Source organism: Mugil cephalus, chromosome 2, assembly GCF_022458985.1.
Source record: "Mugil cephalus isolate CIBA_MC_2020 chromosome 2, CIBA_Mcephalus_1.1, whole genome shotgun sequence".
NCBI lineage: Eukaryota > Metazoa > Chordata > Actinopteri > Mugiliformes > Mugilidae > Mugil > Mugil cephalus.
Window position 1 is genome coordinate 23758929 of NC_061771.1, and position 17635 is coordinate 23776563.

Here is a 17635-nt window from a genome sequence, read left to right on the forward strand (position 1 = left end):
CGGCGCTCCAGCACTCTTTCCCTTGCAGTTTCTGTCTGATTTGTTGTCTTACGCCGAGCAGTAAATCACTTCACCAGAAATGTCAGGTGTCAAAATCTTCAATCAAGCCACCTGCCAACAATCAACCACTTCCACTCTCCCCTAGATATAAGCCCGGTTCAGTTCGTTACTCACTGCCAAACTGTCAGCCTGCTTTCTTGGTAGTGTCATCTACCAAGAAGCCACAAACATTAAAGCCTTTTCTTACGTAACCATTTCTTGGGTCTTATTGTCTGAGTTGTAGGTCCAGCTCCCATAAATTATGACACCAGGTGTTATATGGCTTCCGGTTCTGGTAATTATCCCTTTTAGAGGAGGTACTTCTTAGAAATGGTTCGTTAAGCTAGCTTGATGTTGTGTAATGTGAGGTACGTTTTGCATAAGTTACTCAATGATTGTCCAGTTCTGCAACTGTCAAATGTCCAATACAGTTACATTATTAGACGTAATATATACACTGACCGTCCACTTTATTTAGTACACCTTGCTGGTTAATGGTTGGACCCCCTCTTTGCCTTCTGAACTGCCTTTTGGTCCATATTAACACGGTAGCATCACAGTTGCTGCAGATTTGTCGGCTGCACATCTATGATGAGAATCTCCGGTTCCACCACATCCCAGAGCTGCTCTATTGAATTGAGAGCTGGTGATCGTGGAGGTTCACTGGAGTACAGTGAACTCATTGTCGTGTTCCGGGAACCAGTTTTGAGCCTTGCGACATTATCCTGCTGGAAGTAGCATAAAGGGATGGACACGGTTCAGAAACAATACTCAGGTAGGCTGTGGCTTTTAAACCAGGCTCAGTTTGTACTAAGGGGAACAAAGTGTGGCAAGAAATTATCCCCCACATCACTACACCACCACCAGCAGCGCTTCCTCTGACCTCTCACATCAACAAGGCACTTTCATCGTGTGCGAGAGAGATATGTACACTATTAAGTAACACATGTACACGTACAGTTTGTATCATTTGCTATTGAACATATGGAACGTATGGAGCAATAATTATGAAATTCCTGCATATTTCTGGCCTGTTGTGATGTGAAGATGTCTGTGCTAAGTCCTACTGCCAGAATTCTAATTAAATTGATGTACGCAATCATAATCTATAACGCTGCGGTATGTTGGGTTAGTGACCTGGCTACGTGAATACATACCAGCAGCCTCTGTTCATTAATCACGGCTACAATTACCGCATGACAAGCAAGTGTCTCAGAGGATGAAAGGTAATTGAAAAGTACAAGTCCCTGAACATAGCCTGCAGTTAAACCCGTGGTTAGTGAAACATATGGGACATAGCACACGCGTATTTCCGCCCACTCACAAACAAAGTGGCCGACCAGACGAGAGACTACTGAGGGAGGCCGCCGAGAGACGCCTAGTTAGAAATATCAGAGGCTGAGGTGGGAGAGGCTGCACAGGTTCTTCACCAGTCGAAACTTTATGGGGGGGAATGGCTCAGAGAACAGAAATTACAACTTACAACAAGTTTGCCCAAAGGCATGGGGGAGTTTTTTTTTTTGTTTTGTTTTGTTTGTGCTGAGACTGAAATGGAGTTTTTGGGACATCAGAAGCAGAATAAATGTTCCAACAGCACATAGTTAAAGACATGACACAAGAAAAAAAAGCTATAGGAGGGGAAAACACTACAGGCGTTTTTTTTTTCTTTCTTTTTTTTTATAGGTGTTACTTCTGTATATGCTTCAACAGTTTCAGTTGTGTTGGGACTAACCAGCATTCTTTCGTATCGATGATTAATGCACACTGAACCCGTGTGACCACTTGCGGAAGTTCTTTATTGACTGGCAAGGAAAAAAAAAGAACAACATGAGGAAGTTGAAAGTGTAACTGCAGTGATGTCGAGGATTAGTCATCTGGTAGGCATACATTAAACTGCACTGCTTTCACCTGCAGTGCTTTAATTGACAGCGAGCCAGCCTGCACTGATCTGCCCGGTGAAGCAGCCAACACCGTTTAGAAGAGAAATATGTCCTGCTTTATGCAAATATCCCTCTGTAATCCCCCCCCTCCTTGAGGAATTACAGAAGAATTATCCACCGGGGAGGTATCGCTTCTTTCTGTCTGACTGTAATAAAAACTTTAGAAGAGATCTGTGATGATGATCTTGATTATCGTGTGTTCAGTCTCTGCGCCTAATGCGAACAGCGCATCTTTATCTTCGGTGCATTAAAGCTTTTTGGCTCTACATCAAAGTGGAGGAGCGCTGGCACCGGTTTTCCCCTCTCTGAGGGTGTTTGGGTTTCTTCAGCGCCTTGAAAGGTTTGTAAAAATGTATGTAGCCTGTATCGCAGGATATCTTAGGGCATAGGTGGTCTTCACTAAGGGCTCCGTGAACCCTATGGGGGTTAATTAGACATTTATGTATATATATATATACTTTTTTTTTTATTTGTCCCCCACAAATTTTAGTTTATTTAACACAATAACACATGAATCCAACATAAAGGGTTAAATGCAGGCAGGAGATGTTAGGTTTGTGTATCGCTGTATCATTTGAGTAGCTTAATGTTGAATGCAAAATGATAATAATGTATATTTATCAGTTCAATACAGAGCACATATTGTAGGTAGGGGGGTCCTTCGGCCTGAAAAACACTGAAGATCCCTGTCTTAGGGAAAGCCTTGTGAATTTCTTCATTTGTGTCTCAAACAATCACCAGGACTCAAAGAAGAACTGAACAGATGTTAAAATGCTAATTGGGACTACATTTTAAATACGTGCATTTAAAATGACTTTTCTGGCCCTTATTCAACAGATAACAGGTGGTGAGAAGTTTGTGGTCGCACCCCGGGTTGGTTATTCTCACATACGGTGCACATCCTGAAACTGCAGTGATTGTTTCGATCTTCAGACATGTCGACGACGTGTGTGAAGCTCCCACACTTCAGATCTCAGCCTCTTCTCAGTTTAATTTGACTCAGTTTTTGTTTTGTTTTTTGTTTTTCTCAATAAACCGACGCGCTATTTGGTTGCATGACAAAATAACAAAGCTCCAAATCAAATCTCCTTTATTTATTTTATAGCGCGGTATCATTTATCAAAAAATATCCTCAGGGGGGCTTCTTAAACGCATTAGTCTTAAATGACATGAATTACGACATGGGTGTAAACTGTAGCTTAAATTGTTGGCAGGAGGAGGCAGGTAAACATTAAGTTGTCAACCTGTGCAAAAGACACATATATATGTATATATAGTCAAATGCAGTGACTCCAGTAATGTTTAGGTTAAATACAAAAAAAATAATGCAATGCATTGTAATGGATCCAAAACTCTTTTATCAGTAAGAGCATTTAGGAAATCCCAATCTCTGACTTTGTGTACACGTTTTGTGCACAAAGAAAAACATTAGTAACGAGATTTTAATTTAGATTTTATAAAGCAATTAGTCCACTTACACGTGCAGACATGCTGGGCTCTGGGCGTGCATGAATAAACCAGATGCTTATAATGATCTCCGCCACGCCCTGCCAATCGTAAATCTGCACCGTCAAAATTAATGACCGATTTTTTGCCTTTTAGCGCCGAGGTGTGAAACCGGGGGAGCTTCCTGACATTGTTGTTGTCAACATAAATCAAGTTTGTCGTTAACCCGATAAGCGGATCGGTCGTAAACGAGCCTTTGATTAGACGGGCCCGACTTCTGCCTGAGTCACTGTCAGTCACGACGCACAAGAAAAGATGAAGAACAATGGCTGCTTGTAATGCGTGAGTGTGTGGACGCATTCTTTATTAGGGCGGATTGACTTCCCCTCAGGCTGACTTCATGTTTCAATTAGTGATATCGCCACAAGCAAAGCTCGCTCTCCAATAACAAACCACATGCACACACAACTGCTTCTCCCAATACACCTGTACTGGGAACATTTAGATGCCAGAGGAGTTTTGGAGCCAAGCGTTCTTTTTTTTTCTTTTTTTTTTTTTTTTGTAAGATGTGCAGTTACATATGAACAATTCAAGTGATTGTTCTTACTCTTATGTGTGCTGTTATGCCATAATGTCTAACCGCCCTGCTCGCGCTGCCTATAGACAAGAGATGCGATTGTTCGCCCCTGGAGATATTAAGACACCATGACATAGCTCAGAGAGAGCGTCACCTGCATTCATATAATATAAAGCTGGAAAGGAGAGAACATAATGAAGGCACTTCATTATCTCAATCTGTCACTCTGCATATTACAAAGCAACCAGAGCGCCCCCCCCCCCCACCCCCCACCCCCACCCCCTCCCTCCCGCCTACCTCCCCACAGATTCCTGTGTGTTCCCTCGAAATTCATTATCTCCCGAGTCACGAGGGTGCAGAACCTGTCAAGTAGTGAAAAACACACAAGTAGCACCCTCGCCTCGTTGGCGGCCTCTCCCCTTCAGCGTATCCGCCAGTGAGAAACACAGACACGCAGCTCGTGATTCATCAGAACCACCCTTATCGGTCTGGAATCAGATATAAATCAATAATCATATCAGGGCAGGTGGAGCACTGGCAGAAGGGTGTGGCCCCTCCCTGCGGTTTCCAATTGACTGTGTGAAGCTGTGATTAATGAGCTGTAAAGAATATATACAGAGTACGACACAGTGCCTTGGAAAAGAAACGAAAAGAAAAAACTGGGCTGCAGCATCTTGTCTATTCTTGTCGTTCTGCATCGGTGTTGCAACGACTGTGATTCTCAACAAAGGGGAAAAAAAATTCTCAAGTACCTAAATTTACGAGTGTGAGAGTTCGCACACTTGCTTGTAAGCGGTGAGGGCTGCGAGGGAGTGGCAGGGAGGTGTTTTAGTTCCCTTCGCTAACCACGGATGACTCCCAAATTATCCGTGAATCACAACATCCACGCCGTTTGTGTCTTTGTCTCGAGCTGAGGCGGACCGACGGCGATGTCTGTCCCTAAGGGTGACAGAGGTTCTTCTTTGACAGGGCTCGCGAGGAACAATCGCACAAATCCCTATCATGACAAGTTAGGCATTCAAAACACAATCTCGGTTACACAATATAACCACGTGCAGCTTTTCGGTTATCTCGTGGGTCTCCATAGTTACGGCCACTGAGCGGCAAAAAGTGACAGATGATCATGGGGATTAGCAGCATTAGTTTGAAACATAGGCTTTAAATTGTAAAATGAATTTAAAATATGGAGAAGAGTTGTTGTGCCATTAACTGATTTGAAAAGCAGTCAGAGATATATTTTTACAGGCTCCCGAAAGCCAACGAGCAGAGAAGTAAATGGATACGCTGCATTAGGAAGAAACAACTGGAATCCAGGCACAGAAACCTGGTGTTGTGGTTCACATTTAGTGTCAGGTAATATTAATTTATGCTTTATTTTTTTTGATGAAGTCAAACCTTAAGTTACTTCTTGAGTTACGTTCAGGAGGGCTGTTAGATGAGTTTGTTGATGTTGTTGTTTTAGCGTAGTTGCGGCCGACAGTAACTATTTCAGTCAATAAAAGACAATAAATTGAATATCTGTGATCACTCCTCGTCATCCTTTTAATGTCAGACGGACGCTACAGTTTTGTATGGCTAACGTTACTTCTTAGTAAAGCGTTAGCGTTAGCATCTTCCATTTAGCTACATTTATCATAACTGAAATGAGCTAAAACCAACTGAAACTGAGTCTAATCCACTTTTCCAAACCACACTAGTTCGTATGGATCATTGTTGAGTCCAACTGTCCTTAATTGAACTGATAATCCACATTTTAAGGTCTCGCTGTATTTACTGATACATGCACCATGTTTTTTCCACTCTGGATTGTATAAAGGTAGATAATGACCCCCACTATTATATACAGTATTTTTATTCTGTTTGCTTTTTGTATCTGCTGCTCTATCTTGTACATGTTCATGAGACAAAAATGTGTTACTTATTTGTATATTATCTGTTCCTGTATGGAGAAGCTTGCCATGTACCAAAAAAACAACAACATTCAAAATAAAACACAAAAACCACACATTTAGAGAAACTTAAAATGCACACGACGAGTATTACAACTGTGGGGATGCTTGAACGTTGTGAGCGTCTGTGACGCTGCTTTTCTTTATTTTTTGCAGTGTGTGTATCTCACTTGTCAGTGGAGGTTTCAGTTGATGGGTGACAGATAAACCGCTCTGACTGGCTGATCAGCTGAGCAAACCCACAAATGAGAAGGGTGCATTTTTGTCGAGCGAAAATTCCTTAACCCATTGGCAGATTTTGTTTTGTCCTTAATGCAAGATGATTCGATTGAATGTAAGAATATCTTGCTTCCTTCCAGTAATGCTGTTTTTGCAGTGTACATCTGGAAGAGGAAACAGCGTCGGCTCTCCTCCAGAGTCTCCTCTTCGAAAGGCGAGTACAAACCATTGCTACCTGCTGCTTAGGAGAGTCACTTCCTCTCGCACAGGTACAGACGTGTACGCTTGTTGGTCTTTTTTAGCCAAGCAGTATAATCAGCCCTCGTCCAACACCACCTCTTTATCTACAGCTTGGCATGTCCTGGAAATGTCCAAATCACAGGAATAATTAAATCCCAATATATGTAGCTGAACACAAAATTAAGTTGTATCTCAGCCAAATAAATTCAGATGAAAAGTGTTGCAAAAAAAGAGAAGCATTTTGACCTTGTATGACTAGAAAAGTGCCAGTGAATGCAGCTCAGGTGTGGGTCTCCTGTTACAACTGCGCCTACCATGAAAGCGATTGAGAGCTCAATTAATCGGCACAACAAACAGTCGGAGTCAAAGTGGCAGCGGCGCCCGGCAGCCTGGACGGCCTGTCTTTCTTTAACCAGAGACGAGAGATAAGAGGAAAACTTATCATGCTCTGATTTTGTTTTTTTAAGTCACTGTGATTATCGTTGCCCATGTTGGAGTGACGCAACGTTGGAGCTAATCAGACGGATTAATGATTGATGCTGTCAGACAAGAATCCTGACGGAAAACATGCAAAGATCAGCAAGAGATTAGTTTATGTCGGGGGGGGGGGTAAAAAAAAAAATCTGATTTAAAAGAGGTTTAATGGAAAAACGTAGATTACTTTAAGGTCGTGAATCACGATCAAAATTTGAGGAATCCGAATACGGGGTGAGACCTGAGATCACAATGTCAAAGAAAAATACCTCAACTGCTTCAGTTTCAGTTGCTTATTTACTCTTGCAGCAGCAGCAGCTCCGGTTGTGCACAGGAATTATCACGACGCATCTCACCTGAGTGCTTTGATAGGCCTGTACTTCCAGTGAAATCTTACTCGCCATCTGCCCACCCCCTCCCTCTCCCTCCCTCCTGCCCTCCCCCCCCCTGTCAGCCTCCCGTGCTTTCCACAGAACAACGTTTCCGTGTCATCTTTTTTTTTTTTTTTTTCTTTTTTAATTGTGTGTGTTGTTGGCACAGGTTTCCATCTTTCCACCTCTACCGCCCTCATTCCAGCGCCCGTAGATTGTGTTATTCTACCCGGTTGTGCAGGTAGCGCGAGGCTTGACTCGTAAAATAATATAATAATATATTAATAACTGAAAACACAACTCTTTTTTTTTTTGCAATTCATCGCATTCCACCAAAATATAAGACATTTTCCATTCTGGCCTGATGTGCTGTTGATAACGCACTCAGATCGCGTGGACGCGTCCCGATAATGCAAATTTTGTTGTGACTTCGCCGACTCATCCCTGTGCTCAGCTGCAAAAATGTAAGTGCCTTCTTTTGCATTTAAGAAAGATGAGTTAGGTGTAATCTAATCTTTAAAGTCTGTGCAGCTGTAGTCGCTCAAAGACACTTAAGATCCAGGAGCTGCGAGGAAGCATTTGAAGTGTGCATGTGATACTTTTTTTTTCTTTTTTAATGTAGGGTGTGACCTACCCTGGGGGGTCAAGCTTTCTTTGAGTTCAGCCCAACCCAGCGTAGGTATGCGTGTCTTTGTGCCTGCAGGAGTTAAAATGTTTCTCGTATGAACGAACATACAGTATTTCTTGTCGGAGCACCCTCATATTCCCCCACCTGTCGGTCAGTTCTCCCCAAGTTCCTCCGTTTTGTATGTGACCACCGTAATCGTGACATCTTTGTCTCGTTTTCACAAAGGTACAGTGCGTCTGACTGAAAAAGACAAAAGGCTATTGCGCATAAAGTTTGAATAAAATCTTTTTTTCCCCCCCTCTTCTCGCAAAATGATTCTCAAAACTTTGAAAACCCGATTTGTACAAACGCTAATAAAAAAAATAGGAGTGTGTCTGGAAATGAAATCGTTCCAGCTTTTAATTCTTTGGTTGTCAAATGACAAGTTGTAGACAAATATAACGCCCAGACTAGAAGCACATCTATTTGTGATTAATTACATATAATCAGTAGTGGAACGGCCCCTTTTTTTTTCTTTTTTTTTTTAGTTTGCCATTCTTACTACTCGTGTGTATTGTAATTCATGCCCATATGCCAGCCTACTTCTCTGTAATAAAACTGTCAACACAGTTCTGCCTCTGTGCTTCTGATCGTCCTTATGAACACAGCTTTATTAGCACAGTGTGTACGTGCTCTTGTTTGCTGCATGTGTGCAGTTTGTCCGTTTGTCTCTGCTGCTCTCTTGTCCTCCTCTCCTCCTTCTTTCTTACACAATCTGGATCGCTTTTTATAGACAAACTTGAATCAAAGTGAAGTGAAAGAAACCTTTTTCGGTATCTTTCGTATTTGTTAGACTATCGTCATGTCTGAAGATGCTTCCTCTGATTGCACAGAGCCGGGTGACTGAGGTTGAGAAAGAAACTGCACATACGGCTCATTTGCACATACACTCACCGGCCACTTCATTAGGTACACCTTGCTAGTAAAAGGTTGGACCCTTTTGCCTTTAGAACTGCCTTAATTGTTCGTGGCATACTTTCAACAAGGTGTTGGAAACATTCCTCGAGAGATTTTGGTCCATGTTGACATGATGGCATCACATTTGTCGGCTGCACGTCTATGATGAGAATCTCCTGTTCCAACACATCCCAAAGGTGCCTCTATTGGATTGAGATCTGGAGACTGTGGAGGTCACTCGAGTACAGTGAACTCACTGTCATGTTCAAGAAACCAGTTTGAGATGATATGAGTTTTATGACATGGTGCGTTATCCTGCTGGAAGTAGCCGTCAGAATATGGTCCACTGTGGTCATAAAGGGATGGACATGGTCAGCAACAATACTCAGGTAGGCTGTGGCATTTAAACCAAAGTGTGCCAAGAAAATATCCCCCACACCATGCTTTCATGTTGTTTACGCCAAATTCTGACCCTGACATCTGAACATTGCAGTTGAAATCGAGACTCATCAGACCAGGCAAAGTTTTTCCAATCTTCTATTGTCCAGTGTTGTTGAGCCTGTGTGAACTGTAGTCTCAGTTTCCTGTTCTTAGCTGACAGGAGTGGCCCCCGGTGTGGTCTTCTGCTGCTGTAGCCCATCTTCTTCAAGGTTTCTAGGTGTTGTGCGTTCAGAGAGGGTATTCTGCATTCCTTGGTTTTAACAAGTGGACCATTCTCTGTAAACCCTAGAGATGGTTGTGTGTGAAAATCCCAGTAGATCAGCCGTTTCTGAAATACTCAGACCAGCCCGTCTGGCACCGTACCACCGTACCACCGTACCACGTTCAGAACTCACTTAAATCCCCTTTCTTCCTCATTCTGATGCTCGGTTTAAACTTCACCCAGTTGTCTTGATCACCGCCACATGTCTAAATGCATTGAATTGTGCCATATGATTGGCTGATGCACCTAATGAAGTGGCAAGTGAGTGTGTGCCAAAGCGCAGAGATTCACCGTTCTTAATATTCCCTTAAATATCGCAGTTTTCTGTACCGGTGGTGATGAAAAAAAGACGCAGCGGCACGCGCGCGTGTGCGCTGAACTGCTCGACGGTGGTTTGCGTACGACAGACAGAATTACCGGTCCCAGCTTTTACCTCGAACTCCGAGCTAAGGTGGAGAGTGAGCTGGTTGTCCTTCACCTCAAAAACCTACAGTCCTTGAGTGAAATAGCACGTTGTTTTGTTTGCGTTTTGGATGAGGCCCATCAAGCCTCCGCGCCGAGCTGTTGCTGAGGCGCGCAGACAGACAGAGCTGCATTTAAATGTACATAAATAGTCTGATCTGCAGGCGTAAATAAGTGGAGAGGAGCTCGGCTGCACGCTGGCAATTTGGACCTGTTCCCAGCTCACGTGCGACCCGGTGGAGGTCTCTGTGTGTCAGCGTCAGGACATTTGCTCCTTTGCAATTCTCTCTGGTTAAGTTTGTTTACAGTCTCCTCTGTTCGTTTGTTTTTGTTTTTTTGTCACTGCTTCTGTTGATGAGAAGAGAGCAAATACTCGCCTGGATTAAGGCTGGAATTTGTTTAATCTTATAAGAGGGTATTTAAAGATAAAAAGGTTCCGTGTTGGTGTGAGCTTGTTCTTTCAGTTCGTATGTAAACAAATAAAAATACAATGAAGTTCAGTAGCAGTTTAGTAACAGAAAGTTTCATCAGACGCAGACGATTTCTGTCATTTTCAAGTAGAAAATGACAGAAATTGTCCAAGAAAACTGAAATATTTTTCTCTGGACTTATGTCAAAGTAAACAATTCATAGACTGTAAAGTGTAACAAGGAAACACATGAAGAGGATGTGTAGAGCTTTATTAAAGTGAGACGGACATTTTTCACCTACATCAACAACAGTCAGGTGTTTAATCCATACACAACACAATAATTAACTGACTTCACGCCCTGCAAAATGAACACTACAAATGAACTCACGCCTAGATAACTTGTTCTACTTTTCTTTTCTTTTGTATTTCCTTGTATGAAACAGAGCTGTTGTGCAAGAATTCAGCCAATCTAGATGTATAACCATTAGCACATTAAGACCACCTTCCTAATATTGTCTCCCCTGGCAGGTCTCCAGCAGAACAGTGAAATGTCACGAGACGGTCAATGATCGTACTTTAGTATGTTTGTGCATTTATGTCCTACGCCTCCCGTAGGATCATGTATCAGTGTTTTCTTTATGCACTTCCACGGAAAAAAAAAAAAAAAACACTCCACTACCTTTTCACCAGAAGACAACATGATATCACACGCTCATGTCTCTTTGTTTATTGGTACATTGTTGGGCCTCATGTAAAAGTACTGCAGCTTTTTATTTATGCTGAGAAAAGTCATTTTAACCCACGTAAATATAGGCAAACGATTCCAAAAACACTGATTGCAAAGCTTTAACATAATTTTGTTCCACTCTTAAATGTACCTTAGTGTCCACAGGGCGCTGTTGGTTTACTATCAGACACAAGGCTCAGTGGGATATAGACATCGATATATTCATATATAATTGATATAGTCATCTATTGTTGCTGGACATCTCTGATGGAGTGTAGATGTACAAAGAAAAAAATGATTAAGTAAGTGCCCGCACGATCAGTCTCTACAGGAATGCAGTAACGCGTGATATGGCACAAAAAGAGAACAGGAACATAGAAGAATGTGACTGTAGGAGCTCAACGGCTCAACTGAAGTATATGTAGAGATTATTATTTAAAAATGCACATAAATGGTTTTAAAAATCCAACTTGTGTGACATTTAAGGTGCTTGTTAGTGTTGTTCAATACCACAGAATTTCTTTCCGATCCAGTACCGAGGAAAATTCAGGCTGGTATCAGCGATTACGGATCCGATACTTTGTGCAAATGTGCCCTAATGTGCCTGGTAAATCTAAAAAAAGGAGCATATTTATGTATATGTGCATAGCTTCATAATGAATACAAGACATCAGAGTAATTTATTTATTTTTTTGAAACTCTTTAAAAGCATATTGAGGCAGTGGCCTCATTTACTATACAGCCGAGATGATACAAGAACAGAAAAACCAAACAGAGGACACACAATCATACTGTCACATTCTGTCTCAGCTCTCAGCGAAGGCGGTCGCATTTTTCCTCCCTCTCCTCTCCCTTATCTCCCCTGCTCTGCTCCTCTCGTCTCGTCTGTGAGAGACTCTCTCCGCGCTGCTCTCCAAACTACAAAAATCATGGAATTGATAAACCGATCTCTCAACGCAATTGACACAATGTTTTTGACGAAAAACCCGGGTTCGGGGGAGCAGGACTGCCCTACGGGAACATTCACATCTGACTACACGATGGACGCATGGGAGAGGTGGTGGGTCGTGTGTCTGCCGTTTTTTTCCGTGGAGGACATTGAAGACGTCTACCTACTCGGAATCATGATTTCAGGTCTTTTGCTAATTGGATTAGGCTTTGCCCTGATTTATCGAGGAAACAGAAAACGGTGACAGCCGTCCAAAGCCCCACAAAGCAATGCCCGACATGACTGAAGCGGTGGGCAGAGCTGTCGGCACTCAGACTGTGGCTGTGAACCGCTACATGGATAACACCATGGAGAAGCTTTTGGCTTTGCAAAGGAAAATGGATCGATCCGGAGACCAGAATGGACAAACAGAGTAGTCGGGCAAAAGAATGCGTCCACTCGCCCCAAGACCAAACAACAGTCCCAATCTTATCTGCTTTTGGCGCCCTCACAGCACTGGACTCGGACAAGGCCGTTGCTAGAGCAACAACTCCCCTGAACATCACTGCAGTGAGACGCTCTTGCATTCCTCCCCCCACTTCCCACGGACACCTGCTGATAGTTGACTATGTTTGGGACCCGATCAAGGTCGTATCCGGACTCAATTAAATTAAATTAAATTAAATTAAATTAAATTCAATTCAATTCAATTCAATTCAATTCAATTTTATTTATATATAGCGCCAATAACAATACAAATTGTCTCAAGACGCTTTACAAAAAACATCCTGAAACCTCCAGATCAAGCCTGAGGGCGACGGTGGCAAGGAAAAACTTCCTTTTAACAACCTTGAGCAGAACCCAGCTCATATGGAGGGACCTATCTGCTTAAGGCCAGCCGGGTAGAAACAGAGAAGATAGAGATTAGAAGATAAACAAACTTCTGTCATAGATACATGTATCGAGCTGAAGGAAACACGTAGAATCTAATAATACAACATATAGCCGATGATCTTATATGACAGTTTGGGAGTACGAGAGGATTCATGGGCGGGTTGGTGAACTGTTGGGCTACAGCAGTTGTCTCACTGACATGAGGTACTGAGGTAAATACTGAAGGAATTAATTCCTTATATCTAGTTACAGCATCATCAGATAAGGATCTACCATAAGAAAACGTGTAATGTAATCTTTTATAGTAAATTCAAATGTTATAAGGAAATGATCAGACAAAAGAGGATTATGAGAATATATTGTCAGACCTTCAGTTTCTATGCCATAAGTTAGTACAAGATCTAAGGTGTGTTTGAAACAGTGAGTTGAACCATTTACATTCACATAGAAAAGTGTCTAATAATGACATAAATGAAGAGCTAAGACTGTCACTGCCGACATCAACATGGATGTTAAAGTCACCTACTAGAATGACTTTATCTGTTCTAAGCACTAAATCACATAGAAACTCAGAGAATACAGAGGAAAATTCAGAGTAAGAGAATTGTTTTTTGTGTTTTCCAGTCTGGAAGAGCAAGACTAAGAGTAAGGCTTTCAAGCGAATTAAAGCTTTGCTTGGGTCTAGGATTAATACATAAATCAGAGTGGAAGATTGCTGCCACTCCTCCTCCTTGGCCTGTGCCTCGAGGAATGTGATAGTTACTATGACTCATTTAAACTGACACACTAATCATCCTGCAGCCATGTTTCAGTCAAACTAAATAGATCAATCTGATGACCAGTTATCAAATCAGTCACTTAAAGAGATTTAGACGAGAGAGATCTGACATTTAAAAGACCAGTTATGTGTGTGAGACAGAGAGAAGCAGCAGAGAAGGTGTACGACCTCAGCTCTGCCTCCTGGGCTAAACTCTGGGTGGTCATGGTTTTGGGGGGGGTTAATAAAAATCGGCCAAATTCCTAGAGATAAGAGAAGCACCCGCCAAGGTGGGGTGAAGTCCATCTCATCTAATCAGCCCAGGCTTTCCCCAGAAAGAGTTCCAATTATCAACGTAGGCCACGTCGTTGGCTGGACACCACCTAGATAACCAGCGGTGGAATGACGACATGTGACTGAACATATGGCCACTGGTCAGATTAGACAGGGGACCAGAGAAAACTACAGAGTCCGACATGGTTTTTGCACACTTACACACCGATTCAAGATTAGATAGATAGATAGATAGATAGATAGATCTCTGATTCCCTGATTAGGTTGCACAAGTCAGTGTGAAAGTGAGTCCATTCATGAGTATTCCCACGCACTTATGGGTGCCATTGATGATATTCAGCACTGTGACATTAAGCAGACTTGGTGTAGTGATGTTGCTTGGCGTGATCAGTTTGCAGAGAACGTTTGTGACTAGGCACTGCGAAGAGAGCTAAAGAAGGTTATTCGCCAGAACCCTAAAATGTCTTTTTTTTTTTGATTTATGGAGGGAGGCATTCGTGTGGGAGGACAGTGATACAGGGGTTGATCAGAATCGACGAGGGGTGTCAAATGTAGTCACAGCAGCAGCAGCAGCAGGAGTTCCTGAACCCGACCCTGTCATGGTGGAGATTCTGCAGACTTTAAAGCAGCAGAAAAGTTCTTGTTGAGAATACACTGAAGCAGCAGCAAGTCCAAATTGCAGATTTGGCACGGAGAGTATCTGAGTTGGCTAGTTTGGGGATCAGTCGCAAAGCTGCTCAGGGAGAGCAGCCGAAGTTTGATGCTGATGGTCAGCCTATATGTTTTAAATGTCGTGTGGCTGGCCATATCGCTCGGCAGTGTCAGGTAGCTGCGCCCACACGCAGAGCACCTCCTGCGGTGCAGACTGTAAGGTCGCAGGATAGATTGGCCCATGTAGCTGAGCAGCAGGGAAACTTCCTTCCCCTGTGGCCATGAGTCCAGCTGCAGATGAGGTACGTCAGGCTCACAGTCAGAGACTCCAAATGATGCTGTATATGAATGCTTAGTGGGTAGGTGTCCAACTGTAGACCTGTTTTTAGGGGGATGTAATGGTCAGATGCCTCCTTGACATGGGTTCTAATGCTTCAACTATTACAGAGTCATTTTTTCAGCAGCATTTTCGGGAAGTTTGGTTGTTCGGGACCCTGGATGCCACAACATTGCGCCGAAAAAAGTAGTCCCCTGTAAACTGGGAATGAATGTGATAAAGCAGTTCTTCGAGTTTGAGCAGACAGCAGCGTACTGTAGCCGGGATGTCAGCCATTCATTGGTGGATGATGAAGCTTGGGGTTTGGCGTTTGGGGCTTACCAGCGGGAGCAGGTTGGGTTAGCCACAGGTTGTGTCTATTCCACTGTCCCTGTTAGTGTTCCAGCTGGGTCGATGCTGCTGCTGTTCCGTATGGTCTGGCATCAGGTTGTCAGTTTTTGTGCGTTGAGCCATTGGGGGCAGGGGAGGGGAGTCTGCCAGGAGAATTACTCGTGTCCAGTGCATTGGTTCCAGTTGGGAACGGGCATGTTGCAGTACCAGTGCTGAATGTAGGGATGTGTGGATGTGTGCACTGTCCCTCAGACTCGGCTTGGTTCATTGCATGTGGTGGATGTGGTGCCTGGTGACACTGCTTCTGTGGTATTTGAGCGGGTAGCCCTGCAGGAAGAGAAGATTTTGGTGTGTGAAGAGGTTGTTGGGGTTTTTGGACAGGAACTGCCGTCGCAATGGAATTCCCAGGTCTTACCACAGAGTCAGGGCCAGAAACCAAGACAGCTTTTGTCTGAGTATTCTGAGGTATTTGCAAAGTCGGAAACTGATTCGGGATGTACGAATGTGATTGAACACACACCGGTTAGACAACGCTGTAGGGGAATTGTCCACTTCTTCGGTAATAGCGTGAAAGAAGGATGACTCTATAAGGCTCTGTGTTGATTATTGGCAGCTCAATGTAAAAGCCTGGAAGGAAGCTTTGTGCCGGAAGCCCGGAAGGATGCATTTCCTTCTCTAGGTATTGAAGAGTCGTTGGGTGGCTTTAGTGGGGCCAAGTGGTTTTCCACTCTTGACCTGGCAAGTGGCAACCACCAGGTGGAAGTGGCTGAGAAGGATCGCAGTAAAACTGCTTTCTGTACACCCTTTGGGTTATATGAGTTTACACTGCGGCCATTTGGGCTCTGTAATGCACCGAGTACGTTCCAACGGCTGGAGCGAATGTTGGGCAATCAGGGGTTCCAGTCCTTGCTTTTGTACTTAGGGTTATGGTTATGGTTAGGGTTAGGGGTTTTATTCTCGTCCACTTTTGAGCAGCACATTGGGAGGCTTGATTTGATGTTGTCTCGTTTGAGGCAATTCAACCTCAAGGTCAAGTTGAGTAAATTTATTTATTTTTTCAGTCTGAAGTAATTTACCTCGGGCATGTAATATCAGCAGCCGGGTTGTCTATGGATCTGGAGAAAATCTGGGCTTGGCAGAGTTAAAGTCCTTTTTGGGCTTTGCAAGTTTTTATCGCAGGTTTGTGACAGATTTTGCTAAGTTGGCAGCACCTCTCCATGCTTTATAGACGCACTTGTCAGATAAGAGGGTTAAAAAGCCTTCTGCTCTCCGGTTGTCAGCTGTGGGGTACAGCCTGGGAAGAGGCGTTTGTCACATTGAAGCGGAAATTAATTTCTGCTCCAGTACTGGGATATGCAGATTTTGCTAAGCCTTTTTGTCTTAGAGATCGATGTTAATCACCAGGGGTTGTGGGCAGTGACAACCGGTGGCATATGCGAGTCGAGGTCTGCAGCCATCGGAGCGTAACACGGAAAACTATAGTGCCCAGAAGCTGGAGTTGTTGGGGTTGAAGTGGGCCGTGACTGATAGATTCAGAGATTATCTGATTAGTAATAAGTTCACTGTGTTCACCGATAATAATCCATTGAGTCATTTGAACACAGCAAAACTTGGCACTGTAGAACAGCAGTGGGTGTCTGAAATGACTCAGTTTGATTTCAAGGTCGGCAGAATACAGGGGCGGATGCTCTTTCCCGACAGTACTCAGATGTGGGTTGACCTGGAGATCCACCTGTAGTGCAAACTTTTCAGGAGGTACAGAATGTGCTGGCTGGATACCAGGAAGAGGTTTTGTGCCAGGGGGCGGTGCCAGTTCTCAGCATGCATCCAGGTCCAGCTTTTCCCTCCTTTGATGTAGCTACCCTGGCTAGTTTGCAGCAGGCCAATCGGGTAATAGCTGCTTTCCGAGTATATTGGTTGAGGGGTGTAAAGCCTTGTAGAGGGGAGAGGCAGGAAAGCAAGAGGACATTTGAACTTTTGAGGCAGTGGGACAGAATGGTTGAGGTGGTAGGAGTGCTGTATCATGAGCTGTGGGGTCAGAAGGAAGGGTTGGTTAAGCAATTTTTTTTTCTACCTGCATTGTTGCACAGAGAAATGCTTTCGCACATGCATACGAACCACGGGCACCAGGGTGTTGAGCGAACATTTAAGCTGGTGTTATTGGCCAGGGATGTTTAGGGACATTGAGGCATTTTGGAAGTGGTTGGAAGTGGTTGCAATAGTTTTCATGTTTTGGTTTTTACTGATGTGTTCTCAAAATTTACAGTTGCAGTGCCGACCCCAGGTCAGCGGGCAGTAACAGTTGCTAAGGCCCCGGTGAA